Genomic DNA, 18260 nt, shown 5'->3' with positions numbered 1-18260 from the left:
TGCTCTTGAAATGCGAACGTCTGCAGATAGCTGGCAGGCAGAAGGGGCTATCCTGGAAAGCTGTTGCTCAGCCTCATCTGCCCATGGCACTGTTCGCATAGAGGCACAGAGAATGGGGCTGCTTGCTTATCTTGCCACTTGAAACTTCAAACGCATGCTGGGAATGGTGGTGTCCATGCCAGGCTCATTTCACAGCCCTGCTCTGAAAGTGCGAACGTCTGCAGATAGCTGGCAGCCAGAAGGGGCTATCCTGGAAAGCTGTTGCTCAGCCTCATCTGCCCATGGCACTGTTCGCACAGAGGCACAGATAATGGGGCTGCTTGCTTGTCTTGCTACCTCAAACTTCAAACGTAGCCTGGGAATGGTGGTGTCCCTGCCAGGCTTCTTTCGCAGCCCTGCTCCGAAAGTGCGAACGTCTGCAGATAGCTGGCAGGCAGAAGGGGCTATCCTGGAAAGCTGTTGCTCAGCCTCATCTGCCCATGGCACGGCTCGCACAGAGGCACAGAGAATGGGCCTCCTTGCTTGTCTTGCCACCTCAAACTTCAAACGTAGCCTGGGAAAGATGGTGTACCTGCTAGGCTCCTTTCGCAGCCCTGCTCTTAAAATGCGAACGTCTGCAGATAGCTGGCAGCCAGAAGGGGCTATCCTGGAAAGCTGTTGCTCAGCCTCATCTGCCCATGGCACTGTTCGCATAGAGGCACAGAGAATGGGGCTCCTTGCTTATCTTGCCACTTGATACTTCAAACGCATGCTGGGAATGGTTGTGTCCCTGCCAGGCTCCTATCACAGCCCTGCTCCGAAAGTGCGAACGTCTGCAGATAGCTGGCAAGCAGAAGGGGCTAGCCTGGAAAGCTGTTGCTCAGCCTCATCTGCCCATGGCACTGTTCGCATAGAGGCACAGAGAATGGGGCTGCTTGCTTACCTTGCCACTTGAAACTTCAAACGCATGCTGGGAAAGCTGGTGTCCCAGCCAGGCTCCTTTCGCAGCCCTGCTCCGAAAGTGCGAACGTCTGCAGATAGCTGGCAGCCAGAAGGGGCTAGCCTGGAAAGCTGTTGCTCAGCCTCATCTGCCCATGGCACTGTTCGCATAGAGGCACAGAGAATGGGGCTGCTCGCTTATCTTGCCACTTGAATCTTCAAACGCATGCTGGGAAAGTTGGTGTCCATGCCAGGCTCCTATCACAGCCCTGCTCCGAAAGTGCGAACGTCTGAACATAGCTGGCAGGCAGAAGGGGCTATCCTGGAAAGCTGTTGCTCAGCCTCATCTGCCCATGGCAGTGCTCGCACAGAGGCACAGAGAATGGGGCTGCTTGCTTGTCTTGCCACCTCAAACTTCAAACGTAGCCTGGGAAAGTTGGTGTACCTGCTAGGCTCCTTTCGCAGCCCTGCTCTTGAAATGCGAACGTCTGCAGATAGCTGGCAGACAGAAGGGGCTAGCCTGGAAAGCTGTTGCTCAGCCTCATCTGCCCATGGCACTGTTCGCATAGAGGCACAGAGAATGGGGCTGCTTGCTTATCTTGCCACTTGAAACTTCAAACGCATGCTGGGAATGGTGGTGTCCATGCCAGGCTCATTTCACAGCCCTGCTCTGAAAGTGCGAACGTCTGCAGATAGCTGGCAGCCAGAAGGGGCTATCCTGGAAAGCTGTTGCTCAGCCTCATCTGCCCATGGCACTGTTCGCACAGAGGCACAGAGAATGGGGCTGCTTGCTTGTCTTGCTACCTCAAACTTCAAACGTAGCCTGGGAATGGTGGTGTCCCTGCCAGGCTTCTTTCGCAGCCCTGCTCCGAAAGTGCGAACGTCTGCACATAGCTGGCAGGCAGAAGGTGCTATCCTGGAAAGCTGTTGCTCAGCCTCATCTGCCCATGGCACGGCTCGCACAGAGGCACAGAGAATGGGGCTGCTTGCTTGTCTTGCCACCTCAAACTTCAAACGTAGCCTGGGAAAGATGGTGTACCTGCTAGGCTCCTTTCGCAGCCCTGCTCTTGAAATGCGAACGTCTGCAGATAGCTGGCAGCCAGAAGGGGCTAGCCTGGAAAGCTGTTGCTCAGCCTCATCTGCCCATGGCACTGTTCGCATAGAGGCACAGAGAATGGGGCTGCTTGCTTATCTTGCCACTTGAAACTTCAAACGCATGCTGGGAATGGTGGTGTCCCTGCCAGGCTCCTTTCACAGCCCTGCTCCGAAAGTGCGAACGTCTGCAGATAGCTGGCAGCCAGAAGGGGCTAGCCTGGAAAGCTGTTGCTCAGCCTCATCTGCCCATGGCACTGTTCGCACAGAGGCACAGAGAATGGGGCTGCTTGCTTGTCTTGCTACCTCAAACTTCAAACGTAGCCTGGGAATGGTGGTGTCCCTGCCAGGCTTCTTTCGCAGCCCTGCTCCGAAAGTGCGAACGTCTGCAGATAGCTGGCAGGCAGAAGGGGCTAGCCTGGAAAGCTGTTGCTCAGCCTCATCTGCCCATGGCAGTGCTCGCACAGAGGCACAGAGAATGGGGCTGCTTGCTTGTCTTGCCACCTCAAACTTCAAACGTAGCCTGGGAAAGTTGGTGAACCTGCTAGGCTCCTTTCGCAGCCCAGCTCTTGAAATGCGAACGTCTGCAGATAGCTGGCAGGCAGAAGGGGCTAGCCTGGAAAGCTGTTGCTCAGCCTCATCTGCCCATGGCACTGTTCGCATAGAGGCACAGAGAATGGGGCTGCTTGCTTATCTTGCCACCTCAAACTTCAAACGCATGCTGGGAATGGTGGTGTCCATGCCAGGCTCATTTCACAGCCCTGCTCTGAAAGTGCGAACGTCTGCAGATAGCTGGCAGCCAGAAGGGGCTATCCTGGAAAGCTGTTGCTCAGCCTCATCTGCCCATGGCACTGTTCGCACAGAGGCACAGAGAATGGGGCTCCTTGCTTATCTTGCCACTTGAAACTTCAAACGCATGCTGGGAATGGTTGTGTCCCTGCCAGGCTCCTATCACAGCCCTGCTCCGAAAGTGCGAACGTCTGCAGATAGCTGGCAAGCAGAAGGGGCTAGCCTGGAAAGCTGTTGCTCAGCCTCATCTGCCCATGGCACTGTTCGCATAGAGGCACAGAGAATGGGGCTGCTTGCTTACCTTGCCACTTGAAACTTCAAACGCATGCTGGGAAAGTTGGTGTCCCAGCCAGGCTCCTTTCGCAGCCCTGCTCCGAAACTGCGAACGTCTGCAGATAGCTGGCAGGCAGAAGGGGCTATCCTGGAAAGCTGTTGCTCAGCCTCATCTGCCCATGGCAGTGCTCGCACAGAGGCACAGAGAATGGGGCTGCTTGCTTGTCTTGCCACCTCAAACTTCAAACGTAGCCTGGGAAAGTTGGTGTCCCAGCCAGGCTCCTTTCGCAGCCCTGCTCCGAAAGTGCGAACGTCTGCAGATAGCTGGCAGGCATAAGGTGCTAGCCTGGAAAGCTGTTGCTCAGCCTCATCTGCCCATGGCACGACTCGCACAGAGGCACAGAGAATGGGGCTGCTTGCTTGTCTTGCCACCTCAAACTTCAAACGTAGCCTGGGAAAGTTGGTGTCCCAGCCAGGCTCCTTTCGCAGCCCTGCTCCGAAAGTGCGAACGTCTGCAGATAGCTGGCAGGCAGAAGGGGCTAGCCTGGAAAGCTGTTGCTCAGCCTCATCTGCCCATGGCAGTGCTCGCACAGAGGCACAGAGAATGGGGCTGCTTGCTTGTCTTGCTACCTCAAATTTCAAACGTAGCCTGGGAATGGTGGTGTCCCTGCCAGGCTTCTTTCGCAGCCCTGCTCCGAAAGTGCGAACGTCTGCAGATAGCTGGCAGGCAGAAGGGGCTATCCTTGAAAGCTGTTGCTCAGCCTCATCTGCCCATGGCACGGCTCGCACAGAGGCACAGAGAATGGGGCTGCTTGCTTGTCTTGCCACCTCAAACTTCAAACGTAGCCTGGGAAAGATGGTGTACCTGCTAGGCTCCTTTCGCAGCCCTGCTCTTAAAATGCGAACGTCTGCAGATAGCTGGCAGCCAGAAGGGGCTATCCTGGAAAGCTGTTGCTCAGCCTCATCTGCCCATGGCACTGCTCGCATAGAGGCACAGAGAATGGGCTCCTTGCTTATCTTGCCACTTGAAACTTCAAACGCATGCTGGGAATGGTTGTGTCCCTGCCAGGCTCCTATCACAGCCCTGCTCCGAAAGTGCGAACGTCTGCATATAGCTGGCAAGCAGAAGGGGCTAGCCTGGAAAGCTGTTGCTCAGCCTCATCTGCCCATGGCACTGTTCGCATAGAGGCACAGAGAATGGGGCTCCTTGCTTATCTTGCCACTTGAAACTTCAAACGCATGCTGGGAATGGTTGTGTCCCTGCCAGGCTCCTATCACAGCCCTGCTCCGAAAGTGCGAACGTCTGCACATAGCTGGCAGGCAGAACGGGCTATCCTGGAAAGCTGTTGCTCAGCCTCATCTGCCCATGGCAGTGCTCGCACAGAGGCACAGAGAATGGGGCTGCTTGCTTATCTTGCCACCTCAAACGTAGCCTGGGAAACATGGTGTACCTGCTAGGCTCCTATCCCAGCCCTGCTCCGAAACTGCGAACGTCTGCAGATAGCTGGCAAGCAGAAGGGGCTGGCCTGGAAAGCTGCGGCTCAGCCTCATCTGCCCATGGCACTGTTCGCATAGAGGCACAGAGAATGGGGCTGCTTGCTTATCTTGCCACTTGAAACTTCAAACGCATGCTGGGAATGGTGGTGTCCCTGCCAGGCTCCTATCACAGCCCTGCTCCGAAAGTGCGAACGTCTGCAGATAGCTGGCAGGCAGAAGGTGCTAGCCTGGAAAACTGTTGCTCAGCCTCATCTGCCCATGGCACTGTTCGCATAGAGGCACAGAGAATGGGGCTGCTTGCTTATCTTGCCACTTGAAACTTCAAACGCATGCTGGGAAAGTTGGTGTCCCAGCCAGGCTCCTTTCGCAGCCCTGCTCCGAAAGTGCGAACGTCTGCAGATAGCTGGCAGGCAGAAGGGGCTATCCTGGAAAGCTGTTGCTCAGCCTCATCTGCCCATGGCACTGCTCGCACAGAGGCACAGAGAATGGGGCTGCTTGCTTGTCTTGCCACCTCAAACTTCAAACGTAGCCTGGGAAAGATGGTGTACCTGCTAGGCTCCTTTCGCAGCCCTGCTCTTGAAATGCGAACGTCTGCAGATAGCTGTCAGCCAGAAGGGGCTAGCCTGGAAAGCTGTTGCTCAGCCTCATCTGCTCATGGCACTGTTCGCATAGAGGCACAGAGAATGGGGCTGCTTGCTTATCTTGCCACTTGAAACTTCAAACGCATGCTGGGAATGGTGGTGTCCCAGCCAGGCTCCTTTGGCAGCCCTGCTCCGAAAGTGCGAACGTCTGCAGATAGCTGGCAGGCAGAAGGGGCTAGCCTGGAAAGCTGTTGCTCAGCCTCATCTGCCCATGGCAGTGCTCGCACAGAGGCACAGAGAATGGGGCTGCTTGCTTGTCTTGCCACCTCAAACGTAGCCTGGGAAAGTTGGTGTACCTGTTAGGCTCCTTTCGCAGCCCTGCTCCGAAAGTGCGAACGTCTGCAGATAGCTGGCAGGCAGAAGGGGCTAGCCTGGAAAGCTGTTGCTCAGCCTCATCTGCCCATGGCACTGTTCGCATAGAGGCACAGAGAATGGGGCTGCTTGCTTATCTTGCCACTTGAAACTTCAAACGCATGCTGGGAATGGTGGTGTCCCTGCCAGGCTCCTTTCGCAGCCCTGCTCTGAAAGTGCGAACGTCTGCAGATAGCTGGCAGCCAGAAGGGGCTATCCTGGAAAGCTGTTGCTCAGCCTCATCTGCCCATGGCACTGCTCGCACAGAGGCACAGAGAATGGGGCTGCTTGCTTGTCTTGCCACCTCAAACTTCAAACGTAGCCTGGGAAAGATGGTGTCCCAGCCAGGCTCCTTTCGCAGCCCTGCTCCGAAAGTGTGAACGTCTGCAGATAGCTAGAACCCAGAAAGACCTAGCCTGGAAAGCTGTTGCTCAGCCTCATCTGCCCATGGCACTGTTCGCATAGAGGCACAGAGAATGGGGCTGCTTGCTTATCTTGCCACTTGAAACTTCAAACGCATGCTGGGAATGGTGGTGTCCCTGCCAGGCTCCTTTCACAGCCCTGCTCCGAAAGTGCGAACGTCTGCAGATAGCTGGCAGCCAGAAGGGGCTAGCCTGGAAAGCTGTTGCTCAGCCTCATCTGCCCATGGCACTGTTCGCACAGAGGCACAGAGAATGGGGCTGCTTGCTTGTCTTGCCACCTCGAACTTCAAACGTAGCCTGGGAATGGTGGTGTCCCTGCCAGGCTTCTTTCGCAGCCCTGCTCCGAAAGTGCGAACGTCTGCAGATAGCTGGCAGGCAGAAGGTGCTAGCCTGGAAAGCTGTTGCTCAGCCTCATCTGCCCATGGCACGGCTCGCACAGAGGCACAGAGAATGGGGCTCCTTGCTTGTCTTGCCACCTCAAACTTCAAACGTAGCCTGGGAAAGATGGTGTACCTGCTAGGCTCCTTTCGCAGCCCTGCTCTTGAAATGCGAACGTCTGCAGATAGCTGGCAGGCAGAAGGGGCTATCCTGGAAAGCTGTTGCTCAGCCTCATCTGCCCATGGCACTGTTCGCATAGAGGCACAGAGAATGGGGCTCCTTGCTTATCTTGCCACTTGAAACTTCAAACGCATGCTGGGAATGGTTGTGTCCCTGCGAGGCTCCTATCACAGCCCTGCTCCGAAAGTGCGAACGTCTGCAGATAGCTGGCAAGCAGAAGGGGCTAGCCTGGAAAGCTGTTGCTCAGCCTCATCTGCCCATGGCACTGTTCGCATAGAGGCACAGAGAATGGGGCTGCTTGCTTACCTTGCCACTTGAAACTTCAAACGCATGCTGGGAAAGCTGGTGTCCCAGCCAGGCTCCTTTCGCAGCCCTGCTCCGAAAGTGCGAACGTCTGCAGATAGCTGGCAGCCAGAAGGGGCTAGCCTGGAAAGCTGTTGCTCAGCCTCATCTGCCCATGGCACTGTTCGCATAGAGGCACAGAGAATGGGGCTGCTCGCTTATCTTGCCACTTGAATCTTCAAACGCATGCTGGGAAAGTTTGTGTCCATGCCAGGCTCCTATCACAGCCCTGCTCCGAAAGTGCGAACGTCTGCAGATAGCTAGCAAGCAGAAGGGGCTAGTCTGGAAAGCTGTTGCTCAGCCTCATCTGCCCATGGCACTGTTCGCATAGAGGCACAGAGAATGGGGCTCCTTGCTTACCTTGCCACTTGAAACTTCAAACGCATGCTGGGAAAGTTGGTGTCCCAGCCAGGCTCCTTTCGCAGCCCTGCTCCGAAAGTGCGAACGTCTGCAGATAGCTGGCAGGCAGAAGGGGCTATCCTGGAAAGCTGTTGCTCAGCCTCATCTGCCCATGGCACTGCTCGCACAGAGGCACAGAGAATGGGGCTGCTTGCTTGTCTTGCCACCTCAAACTTCAAACGTAGCCTGGGAAAGTTGGTGTCCCAGCCAGGCTCCTTTCGCAGCCCTGCTCCGAAAGTGCGAACGTCTGCAGATAGCTGGCAGGCAGAAGGGGCTAGCCTGGAAAGCTGTTGCTCAGCCTCATCTGCCCATGGCAGTGCTCGCACAGAGGCACAGAGAATGGGGCTGCTTGCTTGTCTTGCTACCTCAAACTTCAAACGTAGCCTGGGAATGGTGGTGTCCCTGCCAGGCTTCTTTCGCAGCCCTGCTCCGAAAGTGCGAACGTCTGCAGATAGCTGGCAGGCAGAAGGGGCTAGCCTGGAAAGCTGTTGCTCAGCCTCATCTGCCCATGGCACGGCTCGCACAGAGGCACAGAGAATGGGGCTCCTTGCTTGTCTTGCCACCTCAAACTTCAAACGTAGCCTGGGAAAGATGGTGTACCTGCTAGGCTCCTTTAGCAGCCCTGCTCTTAAAATGCGAACGTCTGCAGATAGCTGGCAGGCAGAAGGGGCTATCCTGGAAAGCTGTTGCTCAGCCTCATCTGCCCATGGCACTGTTCGCATAGAAGCACAGAGAATGGGGCTCCTTGCTTATCTTGCCACTTGAAACTTCAAACGCATGCTGGGAATGGTTGTGTCCCTGCCAGGCTCCTATCACAGCCCTGCTCCGAAAGTGCGAACGTCTGCATATAGCTGGCAAGCAGAAGGGGCTAGCCTGGAAAGCTGTTGCTCAGCCTCATCTGCCCATGACACTGTTCGCATAGAGGCACAGAGAATGGGGCTGCTTGCTTGTCTTGCCACCTCAAACTTCAAACGTAGCCTGGGAAAGTTGGTGTCCCTGCCAGGCTTCTTTCGCAGCCCTGCTCCGAAAGTGCGAACGTCTGCAGATAGCTGGCAGCCAGAAGGGGCTAGCCTGGAAAGCTGTTGCTCAGCCTCATCTGCCCATGGCACTGTTCGCATAGAGGCACAGAGAATGGGGCTGCTCGCTTATCTTGCCACTTGAATCTTCAAACGCATGCTGGGAATGGTGGTGTCCCAGCCAGGCTCCTTTCGCAGCCCTGCTCCGAAAGTGCGAACGTCTGCAGATAGCTGGCAGGCAGAAGGGGCTAGCCTGGAAAGCTGTTGCTCAGCCTCATCTGCCCATGGCAGTGCTCGCACAGAGGCACAGAGAATGGGGCTGCTTGCTTGTCTTGCCACCTCAAACGTAGCCTGGGAAAGTTGGTGTACCTGCTAGGCTCCTTTCGCAGCCCTGCTCTTGAAATGCGAACGTCTGCAGATAGCTGGCAGGCAGAAGGGGCTAGCCTGGAAAGCTGTTGCTCAGCCTCATCTGCCCATGGCACTGTTCGCATAGAGGCACAGAGAATGGGGCTGCTTGCTTATCTTGCCACTTGAAACTTCAAAAGCATGCTGGGAATGGTGGTGTCCCTGCCAGGCTCATTTCACAGCCCTGCTCTGAAAGTGCGAACGTCTGCAGATAGCTGGCAGCCAGAAGGGGCTATCCTGGAAAGCTGTTGCTCAGCCTCATCTGCCCATGGCAGTGCTCGCACAGAGGCACAGAGAATGGGGCTGCTTGCTTGTCTTGCTACCTCAAACTTCAAACGTAGCCTGGGAATGGTGGTGTCCCTGCCAGGCTTCTTTCGCAGCCCTGCTCCGAAAGTGCGAACGTCTGCAGATAGCTGGCAGGCAGAAGGTGCTAGCCTGGAAAGCTGTTGCTCAGCCTCATCTGCCCATGGCACGGCTCGCACAGAGGCACAGAGAATGGGGCTCCTTGCTTGTCTTGCCACCTCAAACTTCAAACGTAGCCTGGGAAAGATGGTGTACCTGCTAGGCTCCTTTCGCAGCCCTGCTCTTAAAATGCGAACGTCTGCAGATAGCTGGCAGGCAGAAGGGGCTATCCTGGAAAGCTGTTGCTCAGCCTCATCTGCCCATGGCACTGTTCGCATAGAGGCACAGAGAATGGGGCTCCTTGCTTATCTTGCCACTTGAAACTTCAAACGCATGCTGGGAATGGTTGTGTCCCTGCCAGGCTCCTATCACAGCCCTGCTCCGAAAGTGCGAACGTCTGCAGATAGCTGGCAAGCAGAAGGGGCTAGCCTGGAAAGCTGTTGCTCAGCCTCATCTGCCCATGGCACTGTTCGCATAGAGGCACAGAGAATGGGGCTGCTTGCTTACCTTGCCACTTGAAACTTCAAACGCATGCTGGGAAAGCTGGTGTCCCAGCCAGGCTCCTTTCGCAGCCCTGCTCCGAAAGTGCGAACGTCTGCAGATAGCTGGCAGCCAGAAGGGGCTAGCCTGGAAAGCTGTTGCTCAGCCTCATCTGCCCATGGCACTGTTCACATAGAGGCACAGAGAATGGGGCTGCTCGCTTATCTTGCCACTTGAATCTTCAAACGCATGCTGGGAAAGTTGGTGTCCATGCCAGGCTCCTATCACAGCCCTGCTCCGAAAGTGCGAACGTCTGCAGATAGCTGGCAGCCAGAAGGGGCTATCCTGGAAAGCTGTTGCTCAGCCTCATCTGCCCATGGCAGTGCTCGCACAGAGGCACAGAGAATGGGGCTGCTTGCTTGTCTTGCCACCTCAAACTTCAAAAGTAGCCTGGGAAAGTTGGTGTACCTGCTAGGCTCCTTTCGCAGCCCTGCTCTTGAAATGCGAACGTCTGCAGATAGCTGGCAGGCAGAAGGGGCTAGCCTGGAAAGCTGTTGCTCAGCCTCATCTGCCCATGGCACTGTTCGCATAGAGGCACAGAGAATGGGGCTGCTTGCTTATCTTGCCACTTGAAACTTCAAACGCATGCTGGGAATGGTGGTGTCCATGCCAGGCTCATTTCACACCCCTGCTCCGAAAGTGCGAACGTCTGCAGATAGCTGGCAAGCAGAAGGGGCTAGTCTGGAAAGCTGTTGCTCAGCCTCATCTGCCCATGGCACTGTTCGCATAGAGGCACAGAGAATGGGGCTGCTTGCTTACCTTGCCACTTGAAACTTCAAACGCATGCTGGGAAAGTTGGTGTCCCAGCCAGGCTCCTTTCGCAGCCCTGCTCCGAAAGTGCGAACGTCTGCAGATAGCTGGCAGGCAGAAGGGGCTATCCTGGAAAGCTGTTGCTCAGCCTCATCTGCCCATGGCAGTGCTCGCACAGAGGCACAGAGAATGGGGCTGCTTGCTTGTCTTGCCACCTCAAACTTCAAACGTAGCCTGGGAAAGTTGGTGTCCCAGCCAGGCTCCTTTCGCAGCCCTGCTCCGAAAGTGCGAACGTCTGCAGATAGCTGGCAGGCAGAAGGGGCTAGCCTGGAAAGCTGTTGCTCAGCCTCATCTGCCCATGGCAGTGCTCGCACAGAGGCACAGAGAATGGGGCTGCTTGCTTGTCTTGCTACCTCAAACTTCAAACGTAGCCTGGGAATGCTGGTGTCCCTGCCAGGCTTCTTTCGCAGCCCTGCTCCGAAAGTGCGAACGTCTGCAGATAGCTGGCAGGCAGAAGGGGCTAGCCTGGAAAGCTGTTGCTCAGCCTCATCTGCCCATGGCACGGCTCGCACAGAGGCACAGAGAATGGGGCTGCTTGCTTGTCTTGCCACCTCAAACTTCAAACGTAGCCTGGGAAAGATGGTGTACCTGCTAGGCTCCTTTAGCAGCCCTGCTCTTAAAATGCGAACGTCTGCAGATAGCTGGCAGGCAGAAGGGGCTATCCTGGAAAGCTGTTGCTCAGCCTCATCTGCCCATGGCACTGTTCGCATAGAGGCACAGAGAATGGGGCTCCTTGCTTATCTTGCCACTTGAAACTTCAAACGCATGCTGGGAATGGTTGTGTCCCTGCCAGGCTGCTTTCACAGCCCTGCTCCGAAAGTGCGAACGTCTGCATATAGCTGGCAAGCAGAAGGGGCTATCCTGGAAAGCTGTTGCTCAGCCTCATCTGCCCATGACACTGTTCGCATAGAGGCACAGAGAATGGGGCTGCTTGCTTACCTTGCCACTTGAAACTTCAAACGCATGCTGGGAAAGCTGGTGTCCCAGCCAGGCTCCTTTCGCAGCCCTGCTCCGAAAGTGCGAACGTCTGCAGATAGCTGGCAGCCAGAAGGGGCTAGCCTGGAAAGCTGTTGCTCAGCCTCATCTGCCCATGGCACTGTTCGCATAGAGGCACAGAGAATGGGGCTGCTCGCTTATCTTGCCACTTGAATCTTCAAACGCATGCTGGGAAAGTTGGTGTCCCTGCCAGGCTCCTATCACAGCCCTGCTCCGAAAGTGCGAACGTCTGCAGATAGCTGGCAGGCAGAAGGGGCTAGCCTGGAAAGCTGTTGCTCGGCCTCATCTGCCCATGGCACTGTTCGCACAGAGGCACAGAGAATGGGGCTGCTTGCTTGTCTTGCTACCTCAAACTTCAAACGTAGCCTGGGAATGGTGGTGTCCCTGCCAGGCTTCTTTCGCAGCCCTGCTCCGAAAGTGCGAACGTCTGCAGATAGCTGGCAGGCAGAAGGTGCTAGCCTGGAAAGCTGTTGCTCAGCCTCATCTGCCCATGGCACGGCTCGCACAGAGGTACAGAGAATGGGGCTCCTTGCTTGTCTTGCCACCTCAAACTTCAAACGTAGCCTGGGAAAGATGGTGTACCTGCTAGGCTCCTTTCGCAGCCCTGCTCTTAAAATGCGAACGTCTGCAGATAGCTGGCAGCCAGAAGGGGCTATCCTGGAAAGCTGTTGCTCAGCCTCATCTGCCCATGGCACTGTTCGCATAGAGGCACAGAGAATGGGGCTCCTTGCTTATCTTGCCACTTGAAACTTCAAACGCATGCTGGGAATGGTTGTGTCCCTGCCAGGCTCCTATCACAGCCCTGCTCCGAAAGTGCGAACGTCTGCAGATAGCTGGCAAGCAGAAGGGGCTAGCCTGGAAAGCTGTTGCTCAGCCTCATCTGCCCATGGCACTGTTCGCATAGAGGCACAGAGAATGGGGCTGCTTGCTTACCTTGCCACTTGAAACTTCAAACGCATGCTGGGAAAGCTGGTGTCCCAGCCAGGCTCCTTTCGCAGCCCTGCTCCGAAAGTGCGAACGTCTGCAGATAGCTGGCAGCCAGAAGGGGCTAGCCTGGAAAGCTGTTGCTCAGCCTCATCTGCCCATGGCACTGTTCGCATAGAGGCACAGAGAATGGGGCTGCTCGCTTATCTTGCCACTTGAATCTTCAAACGCATGCTGGGAAAGTTGGTGTCCATGCCAGGCTCCTATCACAGCCCTGCTCCGAAAGTGCGAACGTCTGCACATAGCTGGCAGGCAGAAGGGGCTATCCTGGAAAGCTGTTGCTCAGCCTCATCTGCCCATGGCACTGCTCGCACAGAGGCACAGAGAATGGGGCTGCTTGCTTATCTTGCCACTTGAAACTTCAAACGCATGCTGGGAATGGTGGTGTCCCTGCCAGGCTTCTTTCGCAGCCCTGCTCCGAAAGTGCGAACGTCTGCAGATAGCTGGCAGGCAGAAGGGGCTATCCTGGAAAGCTGTTGCTCAGCCTCATCTGCCCATGGCAGTGCTCGCACAGAGGCACAGAGAATGGGGCTGCTTGCTTGTCTTGCCACCTCAAACTTCAAACGTAGCCTGGGAAAGATGGTGTACCTGCTAGGCTCCTTTCGCAGCCCTGCTCTTAAAATGCGAACGTCTGCAGATAGCTGGCAGGCAGAAGGGGCTATCCTGGAAAGCTGTTGCTCAGCCTCATCTGCCCATGGCACTGTTCGCATAGAGGCACAGAGAATGGGGCTCCTTGCTTATCTTGCCACTTGAAACTTCAAACGCATGCTGGGAATGGTTGTGTCCCTGCCAGGCTCCTATCACAGCCCTGCTCCGAAAGTGCGAACGTCTGCAGATAGCTGGCAAGCAGAAGGGGCTAGCCTGGAAAGCTGTTGCTCAGCCTCATCTGCCCATGGCACTGTTCGCATAGAGGCACAGAGAATGGGGCTGCTTGCTTATCTTGCCACTTGAAACTTCAAACGCATGCTGGGAATGGTGGTGTCCATGCCAGGCTCATTTCACAGCCCTGCTCCGAAAGTGCGAACGTCTGCAGATAGCTGGCAAGCAGAAGGGGCTAGCCTGGAAAGCTGTTGCTCAGCCTCATCTGCCCATGGCACTGCTCGCACAGAGGCACAGAGAATGGGGCTGCTTGCTTATCTTGCCACTTGAAACTTCAAACGCATGCTGGGCAAGTTGGTGTCCCAGCCAGGCTCCTTTCGCAGCCCTGCTCCGAAAGTGCGAACGTCTGCAGATAGCTGGCAGGCAGAAGGGGCTAGCCTGGAAAGCTGTTGCTCAGCCTCATCTGCCCATGGCACGGCTCGCACAGAGGTACAGAGAATGGGGCTCCTTGCTTGTCTTGCCACCTCAAACTTCAAACGTAGCCTGGGAAAGATGGTGTACCTGCTAGGCTCCTTTCGCAGCCCTGCTCTTAAAATGCGAACGTCTGCAGATAGCTGGCAGGCAGAAGGGGCTATCCTGGAAAGCTGTTGCTCAGCCTCATCTGCCCATGGCACGGCTCGCACAGAGGCACAGATAATGGGGCTGCTTGCTTATCTTGCCACTTGAAACTTCAAACGCATGCTGGGAATGGTGGTTTCCCTGCCAGGCTCCTTTCGCCGCCCTGCTCCGAAAGTGCGAACGTCTGCAGATAGCTGGCAGGCAGAAGGGGCTAGCCTGGAAAGCTGTTGCTCAGCCTCATCTGCCCATGGCAGTGCTCGCACAGAGGCACAGAGAATGGGGCTGCTTGCTTGTCTTGCCACCTCAAACTTCAAAGGTAGCCTGGGAAAGTTGGTGTCCCAGCCAGGCTCCTTTCGCAGCCCTGCTCCGAAACTGCGAACGTCTGCAGATAGCTGGCAGCCAGAAGGTGCTAGCCTGGAAAGCTGTTGCTCAGCCTCATCTGCCCATGGCACTGCTCGCACATAGGCACAGAGAACGGGGCTCCTAGCTTGTCTTGCCACCTCAAACTTCAAACGTAGCCTGGGAAAGATGGTGTACCTGCTAGGCTCCTTTCGCAGCCCTGCTCTTGAAATGCGAACGTCTGCAGATAGCTGGCAGCCAGAAGGGGTTTAGCCTGGAAAGCTGTTGCTCAGCCTCATCTGCCCATGGCACTGTTCGCATAGAGGCACAGAGAATGGGGTTGCTTGCTTATCTTGAGACTTGAAACTTCAAACGTAGCCTGGGAAAGTTGGTGTCCCTGCCAGGCTCCTTTCGCAGCCCTGCTCTTGAAATGCGAACGTCTGCAGATAGCTGTCAGCCAGAAGGGGCTAGCCTGGAAAGCTGTTGCTCAGCCTCATCTGCCCATGGCACTGCTCGCACAGAGGCACAGAGAATGGGGCTCCTTGCTTGTCTTGCCACCTCAAACTTCAAAAGTAGCCTGGGAAAGTTGGTGTTCCTGCTAGAATCCTTTCGCAGCCCTGCTCTTGAAATGCGAACGTCTGCAGATAGCTGCAAGCAGAAGGTGCTATCCTGGAAAGCTGTTGCTCAGCCTCATCTGCCAATGGCACTGCTCGCACAGAGGCACAGAGAATGGGGCTGCTTGCTTGTCTTGCCACCTCAAACTTCAAACGTAGCCTGGGAAAGTTGGTGTACCTGCCAGGCTCCTTTCGCAGCCCTTCTCCGAAAGTGCGAACGTCTGCAGATAGCTGGCAGCCAGAAGGTGCTAGCCTGGAAAGCTGTTGCTCAGCCTCATCTGCCCATGGCACTGCTCGCATAGAGGCACAGAGAATGGGGCTCCTTGCTTGTCTTGCCACCTCAAACTTCAAACGTAGCCTGGGAAAGATGGTGTACCTGCTAGGCTCCTTTCGCAGCCCTGCTCTTGAAATGCGAACATCTGCAGATAGCTGTCAGCCAGAAGGGGCTAGCCTGGAAAGCTGTTGCTCAGCCTCATCTGCCCATGGCACTGTTCGCATAGAGGCACAGAGAATGGGGCTGCTTGCTTATCTTGCCACTTGAAACTTCAAACGCATGCTGGGAATGGTGGTTTCCCTGCCAGGCTCCTTTCGCCGCCCTGCTCCGAAAGTGCGAACGTCTGCAGATAGCTGGCAGGCAGAAGGGGCTAGCCTGGAAAGCTGTTGCTTTGCCTCATCTGCCCATGGCACTGCTCGCATAGAGGCACAGAGAATGGGGCTCCTTGCTTGTCTTGCCACCTCAAACTTCAAACGTAGCCTGGGAAAGATGGTGTACCTGCTAGGCTCCTTTCGCAGCCCTGCTCTTGAAATGCGAACATCTGCAGATAGCTGTCAGCCAGAAGGGGCTAGCCTGGAAAGCTGTTGCTCAGCCTCATCTGCTCATGGCACTGTTCGCATAGAGGCACAGAGAATGGGGCTGCTTGCTTATCTTGCCACTTGAAACTTCAAACGCATGCTGGGAATGGTGGTGTCCCTGCCAGGCTCATTTCACAGCCCTGCTCTGAAAGTGCGAAAGTCTGCAGATAGCTGGCAGGCAGAAGGGGCTAGTTTGGAAAGCTGTTGCTCAGCCTCATCTGCCCATGGCAGTGCTCGCACAGAGGCACAGAGAATGGGGCTCCTTTCTTGTCTTGTCAATTCAAACTTCAAACGCATGCTGGGAAGAGTGGTGTCCCTGCCAGGCTCCTATCCCAGCCCCGCTCCGAAACTGCGAACGTCTGCAGATAGCTGGCAAGCAGAAGGGGCTAGCCTGGAAAGCTGTTGCTCAGCCTCATCTGCCCATGGCACTGTTCGCATAGAGGCACAGAGAATGGGGCTGCTTGCTTATCTTGCCACTTGAAATTTCAAACGCATGCTGGGAATGGTGGTGTCCCTGCCAGGCTCCTATCACAGCCCTGCTCCGAAAGTGCGAACGTCTGCAGATAGCTGGCAGGCAGAAGGGGCTAGCCTGGAAAGCTGTTGCTCAGCCTCATCTGCCCATGGCAGTGCTCGCACAGAGGCACAGAGAATGGGGCTCCTTGCTTGTCTTGCCACCTCAAACTTCAAACGTAGCCTGGGAAAGATGGTGTAGCTGCTAGGCTCCTTTCGCAGCCCTGCTCTTAAAATGCGAACGTCTGCAGATAGCTGGCAGCCAGAAGGTGCTAGCCTGGAAAGCTGTTGCTCAGCCTCATCTGCCCATGGCACTGCTCGCACATAGGCACAGAGAACGGGGCTCCTAGCTTGTCTTGCCACCTCAAACTTCAAACGTAGCCTGGGAAAGATGGTGTACCTGCTAGGCTCCTTTCGCAGCCCTGCTCTTGAAATGCGAACGTCTGCAGATAGCTGTCAGCCAGAAGGGGCTAGCCTGGAAAGCTGTTGCTCAGCCTCATTTGCCCATGGCACTGCTCGCACAGAGGCACAGAGAATGGGGCTCCTTGCTTGTCTTGCCACCTCAAACTTCAAAAGTAGCCTGGGAAAGATGGTGTTACTGCTAGAATCCTTTCGCAGCCCTGCTCTTGAAATGCGAACGTCTGCAGATAGCTGCAAGCAGAAGGTGCTATCCTGGAAAGCAGTTGCTCAGCCTCATCTGCCCATGGCAGTGCTCGCACAGAGGCACAGAGAATGGGGCTGCTTGCTTGTCTTGCCACCTCAAACTTCAAACGTAGCCTGGGAAAGTTGGTGTCCCAGCCAGGCTCCTTTCGCAGCCCTTCTCCGAAAGTGCGAACGTCTGCAGATAGCTGGCAGCCAGAAGGTGCTAGCCTGGAAAGCTGTTGCTCAGCCTCATCTGCCCATGGCACTGCTCGCATAGAGGCACAGAGAATGGGGCTCCTTGCTTGTCTTGCCACCTCAAACTTCAAACGTAGCCTGGGAAAGATGGTGTACCTGCTAGGCTCCTTTCGCAGCCCTGCTCTTGAAATGCGAACATCTGCAGATAGCTGTCAGCCAGAAGGGGCTAGCCTGGAAAGCTGTTGCTCAGCCTCATCTGCCCATGGCACTGTTCGCATAGAGGCACAGAGAATGGGGCTGCTTGCTTATCTTGCCACTTGAAACTTCAAACGCATGCTGGGAATGGTGGTTTCCCTGCCAGGCTCCTTTCGCCGCCCTGCTCCGAAAGTGCGAACGTCTGCAGATAGCTGGCAGGCAGAAGGGGCTAGCCTGGAAAGCTGTTGCTTTGCCTCATCTGCCCATGGCACTGCTCGCATAGAGGCACAGAGAATGGGGCTCCTTGCTTGTCTTGCCACCTCAAACTTCAAACGTAGCCTGGGAAAGATGGTGTACCTGCTAGGCTCCTTTCGCAGCCCTGCTCTTGAAATGCGAACATCTGCAGATAGCTGTCAGCCAGAAGGGGCTAGCCTGGAAAGCTGTTGCTCAGCCTCATCTGCTCATGGCACTGTTCGCATAGAGGCACAGAGAATGGGGCTGCTTGCTTATCTTGCCACTTGAAACTTCAAACGCATGCTGGGAATGGTGGTGTCCCTGCCAGGCTCATTTCACAGCCCTGCTCCGAAAGTGCGAAAGTCTGCAGATAGCTGGCAGGCAGAAGGGGCTAGTTTGGAAAGCTGTTGCTCAGCCTCATCTGCCCATGGCAGTGCTCGCACAGAGGCACAGAGAATGGGGCTCCTTTCTTGTCTTGTCAATTCAAACTTCAAACGCATGCTGGGAAGAGTGGTGTCCCTGCCAGGCTCCTATCCCAGCCCCGCTCCGAAACTGCGAACGTCTGCAGATAGCTGGCAAGCAGAAGGGGCTAGCCTGGAAAGCTGTTGCTCAGCCTCATCTGCCCATGGCACTGTTCGCATAGAGGCACAGAGAATGGGGCTGCTTGCTTATCTTGCCACTTGAAATTTCAAACGCATGCTGGGAATGGTGGTGTCCCTGCCAGGCTCCTATCACAGCCCTGCTCCGAAAGTGCGAACGTCTGCAGATAGCTGGCAGGCAGAAGGGGCTAGCCTGGAAAGCTGTTGC

The sequence above is a fragment of the Opisthocomus hoazin genome, chromosome 23 (genome assembly GCF_030867145.1).
Source record: "Opisthocomus hoazin isolate bOpiHoa1 chromosome 23, bOpiHoa1.hap1, whole genome shotgun sequence".
Classification (NCBI taxonomy): domain Eukaryota; kingdom Metazoa; phylum Chordata; class Aves; order Opisthocomiformes; family Opisthocomidae; genus Opisthocomus; species Opisthocomus hoazin.
The sequence above is the reverse complement of the archived record's forward strand: the minus strand, read 5'-3'. Positions refer to the sequence as shown.